The sequence below is a fragment of the Suricata suricatta genome, chromosome 1 (genome assembly GCF_006229205.1).
Source record: "Suricata suricatta isolate VVHF042 chromosome 1, meerkat_22Aug2017_6uvM2_HiC, whole genome shotgun sequence".
Lineage (NCBI taxonomy): Eukaryota > Metazoa > Chordata > Mammalia > Carnivora > Herpestidae > Suricata > Suricata suricatta.
This window is the reverse complement of record NC_043700.1, coordinates 125,104,265-125,117,050: the sequence shown is the minus strand read 5'-3', so window position 1 is coordinate 125,117,050 and position 12,786 is coordinate 125,104,265. Positions and strand designations below refer to the sequence as shown.

Below are 12,786 nucleotides of genomic sequence, written 5' to 3'. Positions count from 1 at the left end.
TTTTTGCTGGTTCTCTGTCTGATTTGGGAATCAAAGTGATGCTGGTTTCATAGAATGAATCCAGAAGTTTTCCTTCTATTTCTATTTTTTGGAATAGCTTGAGAAGAACGGGTATTAACTCTGTTTTGAATGTGTGGTACAAGTCTCCAGAGAAGCCATCTGGCCCTGGGCTCTTATTCATTGGGAGATTTTTGATAACTGATTCCATTTCTTCACTGGTTATGGGTCTGTTCAGATTTTCTATCTCTTCCCATTTGAATTTTGGTAGTGCATGTGTTTAGGAATTTGTCCATTTCTTCTAGGTTGTCCAGTTTGTTGGCATATAATTTTTCATAGTATTCCCTCATGATTGCTTGTATTTCTGAGGGATTGGTTGTAATAGATCCATTTTCATTCGTGATTTTCCATTTGGATGTTCTCTCTTTTCTTTCTGAGGAGCCTGGCTAGAGGTTTATCAATTTTGTTTATTTTTTTAAAAACCAACTCTTGGTTTCATTGATCTGTTCAACTGTTTTTTGGATTCTGTATTGTTTATTTCTGCCCTGATCTTTATTATTTCTCTTATTCTGCTGGGTTTGAGGTGCTCTTGCTGCTCCTCTTCTAGTTCCTTTAGGTGCTCTGTTAGATTTTGTATTTGTGCTTTTTCTAGTAAAATAGGCCTGGACTGCAATATACTTTCCTCTTAGGACTGCCTTTGCTGCATTCCAGAGCGTTTGGATTGTTGTATTTTCATTTTCATTTGTTTCCATATATTTTTAAATTTCTTCTCTAATTGCCTGATTGGCCCTATCATTCTTTAGTAGGGTGGTCTTTAACCTCCATGTGTTTGGAGGTTTTCCAGACTTTTTTTTGGGGGGGGGTGTGTGTGATGGATTCAAGTTTCATAGCATTGTGATCTGAAAGTGCTCATGGTATGATCTAAATTAATTTATATTTATGGAAGGCTGCTTTATGACCTGTATGTGATCTATATTGGAGAATGTGCCATGTACACTCGAGAAGAAAGTGAACTCCCTAGCTTCAGGATGTTAAGTTCTAATTCATCTGTTCCAATATGTCGTTCAGGTCCATTGTTTCCTTAGTGATTTTCTGTCTAGTTGATCTATCCATTGCTGTAACTGGAGTTTTAAAGTCCCCTGCAATTAGCACATTCTTATCAATAAGATTGTATCTGATTGTTTTATATATTTGGGTGCTCCTGAATTTGGCACTTAGGTGTGTGTATACTGCCTTTACTTTAATATACAGTTTTTCTGATATAAGTATGCCTACTCTGGCACTCTGACCATGAGGTGGTATCTCAGTGTGGTTTTGATTTGTATTTCCCTGTTGATTAGTGATGCTGAGCATTGTTTAATGTGTCTGTTGGCCATCTGGATGTCCTCTTTGGTGAAGTGAGGATGTGGAGCAATGGGCACCCTCCTACACTTTTGGTGGGAATGAAAACTGGTGCAGCTGCTCTGGAAAACAGTGTGGAGGGTCCTCAAAAAACTAACAATAGAACTCCCCTATGACCCAGCAATAACACTGCTAGGAATTTACCCAAGGGATACAGAAGTGCTGGTGCATAGGGGCACATGTACCTCAATGTTCACAGCAGCACTGTCAACAATAGCCAAATCATGGAAAGAGCCTAAATGTCCATCACCTGATGAATGGATCAAGAAGATATGGTCCATGTATACAATGGAATACTACATGGCAATGAGAAAGAATAAAATCTGGCCATTTGTAGCAACGTGGATGGAACTTGATGATGTTATGCCAAATGAAATAAGTCAGGCAGAGAAAGACAGATACCATATGTTTTCACTCATATGTGGAACAGGAGAAACTTAACAGAGGACCATGGGGTAACAGAAGGGGGGAAATTGTTAAGGAGAGGGAGGGAGGCAAACCATAAGAGACTCTTAAATAATAAGAACAAACTGAGGGCTGATTGGGGTGGGGGAGAGGGGAAAATAGGTGATGGGCATGAAGGAGGGCACTTGTTGGGATGAGCACTGGGTATTATATGGAAACCAACTTGACAATAAACTATTAAAAAAATGAGGTAGTCTCTTTCCTCCTTGATACAGCATTTCATAGAAACCTAGAGTATTCTTCCCATCATCCTCTTTTCTTTTGGCTGAATTCAAACATGATGAGTGGAATCCCTGTGGCTAGCTTGGACTGTGAAATGACTTGGAGGCTAGAACAAACATACGACATTGATAGAAAGAATGTGGGTTCTTAAAAACAATGGACTTTTTTTCAAAGTTTTTTTTAATGTTTATTTTTGAGAGAGAGTGTGTGAGCAGAGGAGGAGCAGAGAGAGAGAGGGGGACAGAGGATCTAAAGTAGGCTCTGAGCTGACAGGGCCCCAACCGGGGTTTGAACTCAGAAATTGTGAGATCAAGACCTGAGCCCAAGTCAGATGCTTAACTGATTGAGCCATGTAGGCACCCCTGAAACCACGGACTTTATACTATCTCTGGAATGCCTACCTCAAGATGTTTTCAACATGAGAGATAAATAAGTGTCTATATTGTTTAATACCACTATCTTTCAATTAAACTCAGTACAATGAATATACTGAGATCAGAGTGTTTCAGATAGAAAGAGAGGTCTGCACAAAAGTTCTGAGACAGGAAATGCTTGGCATCTTCAAAGCATAGCAAGGTTAGTATGGCTGGAGTGTCAATAATGAGAGGGAAAATGGTCAGAGATTGTGTAAGGCTTAGTGGTTTCTTGGTACTTTGAGGTTGTATTTAGATGTGGAAAGGCATCAGAGGGTTTCAAAAAGAAAAGTGACCTGATTGATATTTATTTTAAAAGAAATTCTTTGTAAAAAAAAAAAAATGCTAACATATAAGAATCCTCATGGTGGTGCATAAGCATTTATTACAATATTCTCTATACTTCTTTTAAATACTTAATATATTCTAGATTATAAAATTTCATAGAAAACTTTTCACAATCACCTCTGTTACCTGGCCAAAGCTAAAACTGAATTAAAGATAACTTTATTTACAATAACTTATCAGAATAAGGAATGTGTTTAACACAAAGAGTTTTTCTATATAGAAACTAAAGAACAGTCCAAGAATTGGTAAGAGTCCATATAGTATATGGTGGGCTCAGAGATCTCTGCTTTTGATGCCTGTTTAGGGTTTTAATAACTGGGTGGGCGATCTTGATTAAATCATATAATATTCCTAATCGACCAAAGTATAATCATCTTTACTCTGAGGATTAAGTGCTTAGCATAGTTTCTGGCACAAAAGAATCATCCTATAAATGGTGTCTTTATTAGTAGTAGTCACAATTATTAGACTAAAAATAACACTGGATCTTATAACTTATACATCAGAACAGTATCATATTTCTAGTCCCTAGAGAGATTTTTCTTTATAATGGGTGCAGACAGATCACACAAGATTTTCCATTACTTGGATGACAAAGCTCTTAAGTGTGTCCCATTTTCTCTACTCTGATACCTAGAAGTATACTTAGGAGTACTCAAGGAGTACTTAGGAGTACTAGAATATTAGGAGACTAGAGTTTCTAAATCATAGAAAGGAATGTCTATAAGAAAGTCAGTTGTGATTCTAATTCATACCTCAATTTCTTGTGAACTTACTATGAATCAACAACTCGACCCCATCAACACAAGCCCACTGAGAAGATCCAGTTTCCAGCCCCAAGTAGGTGAGGCCCAGCCTCTTAACTAGGTTGATCTTACATCAGTAAGACATAAGTACTTGAGAACTAGTTCACTAATTTGAGAACTAATTCACACATAGAAACAAACATGGGTGTTGAGGTCGAGAATTTGGTATTTAAACCATTTAAAAAGACTTCCGATTACCAATCAGGCAGTAAGGACCTTGGAAGTTACCACACTCCTTTAACAAGAAATAAAAAGCTGAACAAACTGAAAAATCAATAGCTTTTCTTAGCTCTGTCAGAGAAGTGAGGACACAGGGCAAACTGCTTCCCCTAAAATTGGAGACAGAAAGGTGAATAGAGAATCACAACTTAATTGGACAAAAAGTCACAAATGAAAACCTCTGTGGAAACTAGTGCCAAGATAGGAAAACCTGAATCTCAATTGATGAATTGCTGGCGGACAGTTCTTGGGGCTAAAAACTCCAAGAGGATCCCCTAATTTCTGTGGGTTTTAGCTCCTGAAGTTCCACCAGGTGCCCACAGTGAACATCAGAGAAAAATCCCCCTGCACTTCCTATAGGAAGAGTAACAAGTTTGAAACAAACCAAAGCCTCTGTTCTTAACAAAGCCTGCCCTCAACAGATACTATTAGGCCCTATCCAACTATTAGGGTTTTTTTTCAGAATTTAAAATGACCGAGGAAGAGGTAAGCACCCAACTCCAGCCCTCTCTAGCCATCTTGTCTTCTCTAAGGTTGGGACAGAGAAGCACTTGTGAACTTCAAACTAGGAGCACAGGCTCACTACAAGACTAATATCCAATCATAGGACTACAGAACGCTACCCCTCTTCCCACACCTTACCAAAAATGCTGTTTACCAGCATTTCTTTTACCCCATATATAATGTCTGGATTTCAACAAAAAATTAAAAGGCACACAAAAAGGCAAAAAACACAGTTTGAAGAGATAGAGCAAGAATCAGAACCAGTCTTAGATATGTTAGGTATGTTAGAATTATCAGATCATGAATTTAAAATAACTATGATTAATATAATAAGTGTTCTAATGAAAAAAGTAAAGCTGAAAAAACAGGTAATGTAAACAGAAATGAAAGTTCTAGGAATCAAATAAAAAATGTTAGGGAATAAAAACACTGTAACAGAAATGAAGAATGCCATTAATGGGCTTATTGGTAGACTGAACACAACTGAGGAAAGAAGTTCTTGAACTTGAGGATATGTCAACAAAAACTGAAAGCAAAGGGATAAGTGACTGAATAAAATGAAACAGAATATCCAAAAACTGTGGTGCAACTACAGATAGCATAGCATACTCATAATGGGAATACCAAAAGAAAAAGGAAGAGACAATGAGACAAAAGCAATACTTGAAGCAATAATGCTGAGAATTTCCCCCAAATTAAGGTCAGACAGAAAACTGTATGTCTTAGCTGTCTGCTACAACAAATTGCTCTAGACTAGGTGACTTAAACAGCAAAAATGTATCTCGGTTCTGGAGGCAGAGAAATACAAGATTCAGGTGCTGGAAGATTTGGTTTGGGTGAGAGTTGGCATCCCAGTTTGTAAACGGCTGTCTTCTTACTGTAGCCTCATATGGCAAAGAGTGAGAGCAAGCTCTCATGTCCCTTTTTATAAAAGTACTAATCCTCATTCATAAAGGCTCTACTCCCATGACCAAATTACCTCCCAAGGACTCCACCTTTTAATATAATCACAGGTGGGTTAAGATCTCAACATAGGAGTTCTAGGGGAACACAAACATTCAGCCCAAAATACCACAAATCCACAAGAAATGTAGAGAAGAGCAGGCAGGATAAATACCAAATAAACTATACCCAAGCATATCATATTCACGCTGCAGAAAATAAAAGACAAATAAAGAATCTTGTAAGAAGCCAGAAGGAAAAAGCATCTTTTCTACAGAGGAGCAAAGTAAAAATTATGTACAACTTCTCTGAAACTATGCAAACAAGAAGGAGGTGGAGGTGGAGTGAAATATTTGAGGTATTGAAAAAGAAAAAACACAAAACACTAACCTAGAATTCTGTACCCTATAAAATCATCCTCTAAAAGTGAAGAAGAAATAAATATTTTTCTCAAACAAACATTGAGGGAATTTGTTGCCAATTTACCTGTCTTGCAAAAAATGCTAAAAGGAGTTCTTTAGAGCAGCACGTGGGTGGCTCAATTGGTTTAGCATTTGACTCTCGATCTCAGCTTAGATCTGATATCGGGGTTGTGAGTTCCAGCCCTACACTGGGCTCCAAGATGGGCATGAAGCCTACCAAAAAAAAAAAAAGAAGTTCTTTAGAGAGAAGTAAATTGATATAGATCAGAAATTTGAAGGTAACCACTAAAAAAAGTTTTTTTTAAAAAAAGACATAATTTATATACTAACAAAGGAGAGAAAATAGAATCATATAAAATGCCCAATTGAAGGCATAAATAACATAAATGGCAGTGGGAAAAAAGTGGAAGACAAAAATGGGAACAAAGAACAGGCAGTAAAGAAAAAACAATAACAAATAAGATATATATTAATCCAAATACATCAATAATCATTTTAAAATGGCAATGGTCCAAATACAAAAAAATTAAAGGACAGAAATAATCAAAGTGGTTAAAAAAAACAAGCCCCAACTACAAATTGTCTAAAAAAAAACCAAAATCCCACTTGAAATAAAAAGGCACATAGAGATTAAAAATAAATGGATAAAGATATACCATGCTAACACTAATCAAAAGAAAGTCAAATTACTTACGTTGATTTCAGACAGAGCAGACTTCAAAGCAGGAAAAATTATCAAGGATAAAGAAAACATTAAATAATGATAAAGGGGTCAATTCTCCAAGAAGATATAACAGTCTTTAATGTATACGTACCTAACAACAGAGCACCAAAATACATGAGGGAAAACTGATAGAACTCTAAGGAGAAATGGATGAATACACAATTACAGAGACTGCAATACCCTTTTATCAGAAATGCACATATCCACAAGGTAGAAAATAAATAAGAATGCAGTTAAGCTTAACAGCACCATCAATCAACTGAGTATAATTGACATCTACAAACTACTTCTTCCAACAACCCCAGATTACACATTCTTCTCAAGTTTATATGGAACAAACACCAAGATTGACCACATTCTGAGTCAGAAAACACATCTTTAGAATTTTTCAAGAAAAGGGGCACCTGGGTGGCTCAGTCAGTTGATCATATGACTCTTGATTTTGGCTCAGGTCATGATCTCATGGTTATGAGATCAATCGTGGCGTTGGGCTGCACGCTGAGCATGGAGGCTGCTTGGGATTTCCTCTGCCCCTCTCTCTTTGCCCCTTCTCTGCTCATGCTCTCTCTCTTTCTCTCAAAATAAATAAATGAACATTAAAAAAATTTTTTTCGGGGTGCCTGTGTGGCTCAGTTTTTTAAGCAACTGATGTTGTCCCAGGTCATGATCTCACAGTCCGTGAGTTTGAGCCCCATGTCAAGATCTGTGCTGACAGCTTAGAGCCTAGATTCTGCTTCAGATTATGTGTTTCTCTCTCTCTCTGCTCCTCCCTCACTCGCACTCTGTCTCTGTCTCTTTGTAACTCTCTCAAAAGTAAATAAACATTAACAATTTTTATTTTATTATTATTTTTTATATTTATTTATTTTTTGAGAGACAGAGCATGATCAGGGAAGGGGCAGAGAGACACAGAATCCAAAACAGACTCCAAGCTCTGAGCTGTCAGCACAGAGCCCAATGCAGGGCTTGAACCCACAACCATGAGATCATGACCTGAGCCAAAGTCAGCCACTCAACTGACTGAGACACCCAGGTGCCCCTAAAAATTATTTTAAAAATAGGTTTGTTTGTTTTTCACAAAAAGAAATCATTCTATGTGTGCTCTCAGATCATAATGGATTTAAACTAGAAATTAATAAAGAAAGATAACTGGAAAATCCCAAAATATTTGAAGACTTAATAACACTTTTAAATTACATGTGGGTCAAAGGAGAAATCTCAGGAGAAATTTAAAAACATTTTGAGCTAAACGAAAATGAAGATACATTGGCTCTGCACTGACAGCTCAGAGCCTAGAGCCTGCTTCAGATTCTGTGTCTCCCTCTCTCTCTGACCCTCCCACACTCACTCTATGTGTGTGTCTCTCTCTCAAAACGAAATAAACATTAAAAAAAATTTAGATTAAAATAAAAAAGAAAATGAAAATACAACTTATCAAAACTTGTGGAATGCAGCAAAAACAGTACTTAGATGAACATTTACAGCATTAAAGGCATACATTAAAAAGAAAAAGATATAAGCTCAGTCATCTGTTTTAACCTTAAGGAATTAGAAAAAGAAGAGAAAATTAAATACAAAGTTAGCAAAAAAAGAAAAATAATAAAATTAGAGCAGAAATAATGAAATTGTAAATAGGAAATTGACAGACAAAATTAATGAAGGACAAAAAGCTGGTTCTTTTAAAAGAGCAATAGAGTTGATAATCCTTTAGATAAGCTAACTAACAAATATAAACAAAGGGAAATGACATAAAGCATTAACATCAGAAAAGAAAGCATGAGCATTACTACAGAACCCATGGATATAATGTAAATAATAAAAGATATGATGAGCAACTCTATGCCCACAATTTGATAATCTAAATGAAATGGACCAATTCCATGAAAGACACAATCTGCCAAAACTCACACAACAAGAAATAGACAATCTCAACAGGCCTATATCTTTAGAGACACTGAATCAATGACTAATAATTTTCCAAAGCAGAAAGCACCAGGCCCAGATAGGTTCATTGGGTATTTGCACAGTGCATTTAAGGAAGAAATATACCCATTCTCCACAATCTCTTTCAGAAAATAGAAGCCAAGAGAACACAGTTGACCCTTGAACAACATGGGTTTGAACTACAGGAATCCACTTGTACATGGATTTTTTCAATAAATACAGTACTATAAATGTATTTTCTTTTCTTTATGATTTTCTTAATAATATTTTCTTCTCTAGCTTACTTTACTGTAAAAATACAATAAAGATGTTATCAGCAAGGCTTCTAGTCAACAGTAGGCTATAAACAGCCTTAACAGTAGTTAAGTTTTTTAAGGAGTTGAAAGTTATATGTAGACTTTCAACTGTGCAGTGGGTTGGTGCCCGTAGCCCCCATGTTGTTCAAGGGTCAACTGTACTTCCTAACTTGGTCTATGAGGCCAATATTACCCTAACACCAAAGCCAGACAAAGACATTACAGGAAAAAAATAAAATAAAATATTACAAGAAAAAACGAAATAATAAAAAAAGACCAATATATCTTATGAATATAGATGCAAACATCTTTTAAAAATATTAACAAACTGCATCCAACAATGTATAAAAAGAAATATATACATTTGGATAATGTAATCCATCATTTCAACACACTATAGAGGGAAAATCACAAGATCACATGAATAGTACCACAAAAGGCTTTTGACAAAATCCAACACCATTCATGATTGCAAATTCTCAGCAAACTATTAAGAGAGGAAAACTCCGTCAACTTGATAAAGAACATCTAAAGCAGCCTACAGCTAACATCATATTTAATCATAAGAAACAAGACATTTTCTCACTGAGAGCAGGAACTAGGCAAGGACGTCCCCTTTCACTGCTCCTTTTCAACACTGTACTGGAAGTCCTAGTGATGCAATAGACATGAAAAGGAATAAAATCTATAACAATTGAGAAGGAAGAAATAAAACTATATTTTCAGATGACATAATTGTCTATGAAGAAAATGCAAAAGAGTCAAAAATAACAAAAACTTCTGGAACTAATAAGTGATATAGCAAAATTACAAGACATAAGGTTAATCTATAAAATATACAAAATCTATATACCCTATATACCCTATATACCAGCAATGAACAAGTTGAATTTGAAATTAAAAACACAATGCCATTTACATTAGCACCCCAAACATGAAATGTTTAGGGATAAGTCTCATAGAATATGAACATGATCTGTATGAGGAAAATCACAAAGTCTGATGAACAATATCTAGTAATAACTAAATAAATGAAGAGATATTCCATGTTAATGGATGCAAAGACCCAATATTATCAAGATGTCAGTTCTTCCCTGCTTGGTCTATAGATTCAATCCACTCACAATTAAAATGCAAGTAAATTATTTCATGGATATTGACAAACTGATTTTCAAATTTGTATAGAGAGGCAAAAATGTCAGAACAGCTAACATAATATTGAAGAAGAGTAAAGTCAGAGTATTGACACCACCTGGCTTCAAGGCTTACTATAAGCCTAAGGGGCACCTGGATGTGTCAGTTGGTTAAGTGGCTCAGGTCATGATCACAGTTCATGGGTTCGAGCCTCCTGTCGGGCTCTGTGCTGACAGCTCTGAGCCTGGGGAGTGTTCTGTATCTCCCTGTCTCTCTGCCCCTCCCCCACTCATTCTCTGTCTCTCTCAAAAATAAATAAGCATTAAAAAAATTTACAGGAGCTCTTTCTGCCCATGAGTCCTGTCCCTGTGCTTTAATAAAATCTTTTTTTTTTCACCAAAAACACCCCCCAAAAAAGCAAAAACAAAACAAAACAAAAAACCAACTTACTATAAGCCTACAGTAATCAGGACACTGGTACTGGAGAAAAAAGTAGTCAAATAAATTGTTCATGGAACAGAAAATAGAGCCAGAAAGAGACTCACATAGTCCACTAATCTTTGACAAAGGCGCAAAGGCAGTACAATGGAGTAAAACTAGTCTTCAACAAATGGTGTGAGAACAAATGGACATCCTCATGTAAAAAAATGATTCTAGACAAAGACCTACAGCCTTCACAAATATTAACTCAAAATGGGTAATAGACCTAAACAGAAAGTGTAAAACCGAAGAACTCCTGGAAGATAACATAGGATAAAACATAGGTGACCATGAGTATGGTGATGACTTTTTAGATATAACACCAAAAACATGACTCATGAAAGAAATCATTGATAAGCTGGGCTCTATTAACATTAAAAACTTCTGTTCTGCAAAAGATACTGTGAAGGGAATGAGAAGACAAGCCACAGACTGGGAGAAAATATTTGCAAAAGGTGTCTGAAAAGCATCAGAATACATGAAGAACTCTTAAAACTCAATAATAAGAAAACAAACAACCTAATTAGAAAGTGGGCCACAGACCTTGACATCTCACAAAAGGTATATAGATAGCAAATAAGCCTATGAAAAGACGCTCCACATCATATGTCATTATGGAATTGCAAATTAAAACAAGAATAAGATACCACTACACACCTCTTAAAAAAGCAAAAATTTCAAATACAGATGACACCAGATTGTCTCATTCACTGCTGGCAGGAATGCAAATGCCAGAGTCACTTTGGAAGACAGTTTGGTGGCTCCTCACAAAACTAAACATCCTCAGGGTGCCTGGGTGGCTCAGTCGATTAAGCATCCGACTTTGGTTCAGGTCATGATCGCAGGGTTTGTGAGTTGAGCCCTGCGTTGGGCTCTGTTCTAGGCTCTGTGCTGACAGCTAGGAACCTGGAGCCTGCTTTGGATTCTGTGTGTGTCTCTCTCTCTCTGCTTCTCCCCCACTCATACTCTGTCTCTCTAAAATGAATAAACGTTAAAAAATTTTTTAAACCAAGGGGCACCTGAGTGGCTCTGTCGGATAAGTGTCCGACTTTGGCTCAGGTCATAATCTCATGATTCATTATTTTAAGCCCCACATCGGGCTCTGTGCTGACAGCTCAAAGCCCGGAGCCTGTTTCGGATTCTGTGTCTCCCTCTCTTTCTGCCCCTACCCTGCTTGTGCTCTCTCTCTCTTTCTCTCAAAATTAAATAAACATTAAAAATTTTATAAAAGAAAATAAAAAATAAACATCCTCTTACCACAGGATCCAGTAATCATGTTCCTTTACCTAAATGAGTTAAAAACTTATGTTCTCACAAAAATCTGAACACAGGTATTTATAATAGCTCTCTTCATAATGCCTCAACTTGGAAGCCTCCCCCAAGATGCCCTTCAGTAGGTTAATATATAAACAAACTGTGGTACATCCAGACAATAGCATATTAATTAGGACTAAAAAGGAATGAGCTTTGGGGATGACTTGGTGGCTCTGCTGGTTAAGCATCTGACTCTCGGTTTGGGCTCAGGTCATGATCTCACTGCTTGTGGGTTCAAGCCCCACTTCAGGCTCCACGCTGATGGTGCAGAGCCTGCTTTGGATTCTCTCTCTCCCTCTCTCTTTGACCCTACTCATTCATTCTCTCTCTCTCTCTCTCTCAAAAATAAATACGCTATCAAGCCATGAAAAGACATAAAGGAAACTTAAAACACCTGTTAGAAGAAGCCAGTCTGATTCCTGACATTCAGGAAAAGGCAAAACTGTGCAGACAGTTAAAAGATCTGTGGTTGCCAGAGGTAGGAGAGAGGGAGGGATAAACAGCTAAGGCTCATAGGATTTTAGGGCAGGGAAACTATTCTGTGTGATACTATCATCGTAGAGGCACATCACTGCATACTTGTCAAAATCCATAGAACTTTCATCAGTGAGCATGAACCCTAATATAAACTGTGGACTCCGGGTGATAAGTGATAATGCTGTGTCAAGGTGTGTTCATCACTTGTAAGACATACACCACTCTTAATGGGTATACTGATAGTGTGGGAGGCTGTGCACACGTAGGGGCACACGTTATGTGGGAACTCTCCACATTCTCTGTCCCGTTTTGCTGTGAATATAAAACTGCTCCAAAAAATAGAGCCAATCAAAGGGAAAGGAAGACATATAAGCATTTAATGAAAAGACATGTGCAGGTAAACAATAACACTAAAACGAGTATGATACGGAAATTATGCGGCAAGACTGCCAGGCTGTAGCTACCCATCCTGCTCCATCACAGTTTGTGACCTTGGCCAAGTTCTTGGTTTCCTCATCTGTCAAAAAAAAGGACATCTAATATGTCGTTTGCAACTATCTTTTCCCATTCTGTCGGTTGCCTATTAGTTTTCTTGATTGTTTCCTTTGCCTTGCAGAAGCTTTTTATCTTGATGAAGTCCCAAGGGTTCAGTTTTTCTTTCATTTCCCTTGCCTTTGA

At 37.0% G+C, this 12,786-nt stretch overlaps 1 protein-coding gene across 5 annotated transcripts in view; it reads right to left on the bottom strand.

The window, feature by feature from the left end:
- Positions 1 to 12,786, bottom strand: part of ABCG2 (ATP binding cassette subfamily G member 2 (Junior blood group)) — a 133,101-nt gene that overhangs the window by 91,154 nt on the left and 29,161 nt on the right. The window contains exon 1 of one of the 5 annotated variants that reach the window (XM_029943304.1): positions 5,804 to 5,888. The exons of the other annotated variants lie outside the window; for them this stretch is intronic. The gene's annotated coding sequence lies outside the window, so the exon portion shown is untranslated. Of the gene's footprint in view, positions 1 to 5,803; positions 5,889 to 12,786 lie in introns of those variants that run through there. 5 annotated transcript variants of the gene reach the window in all.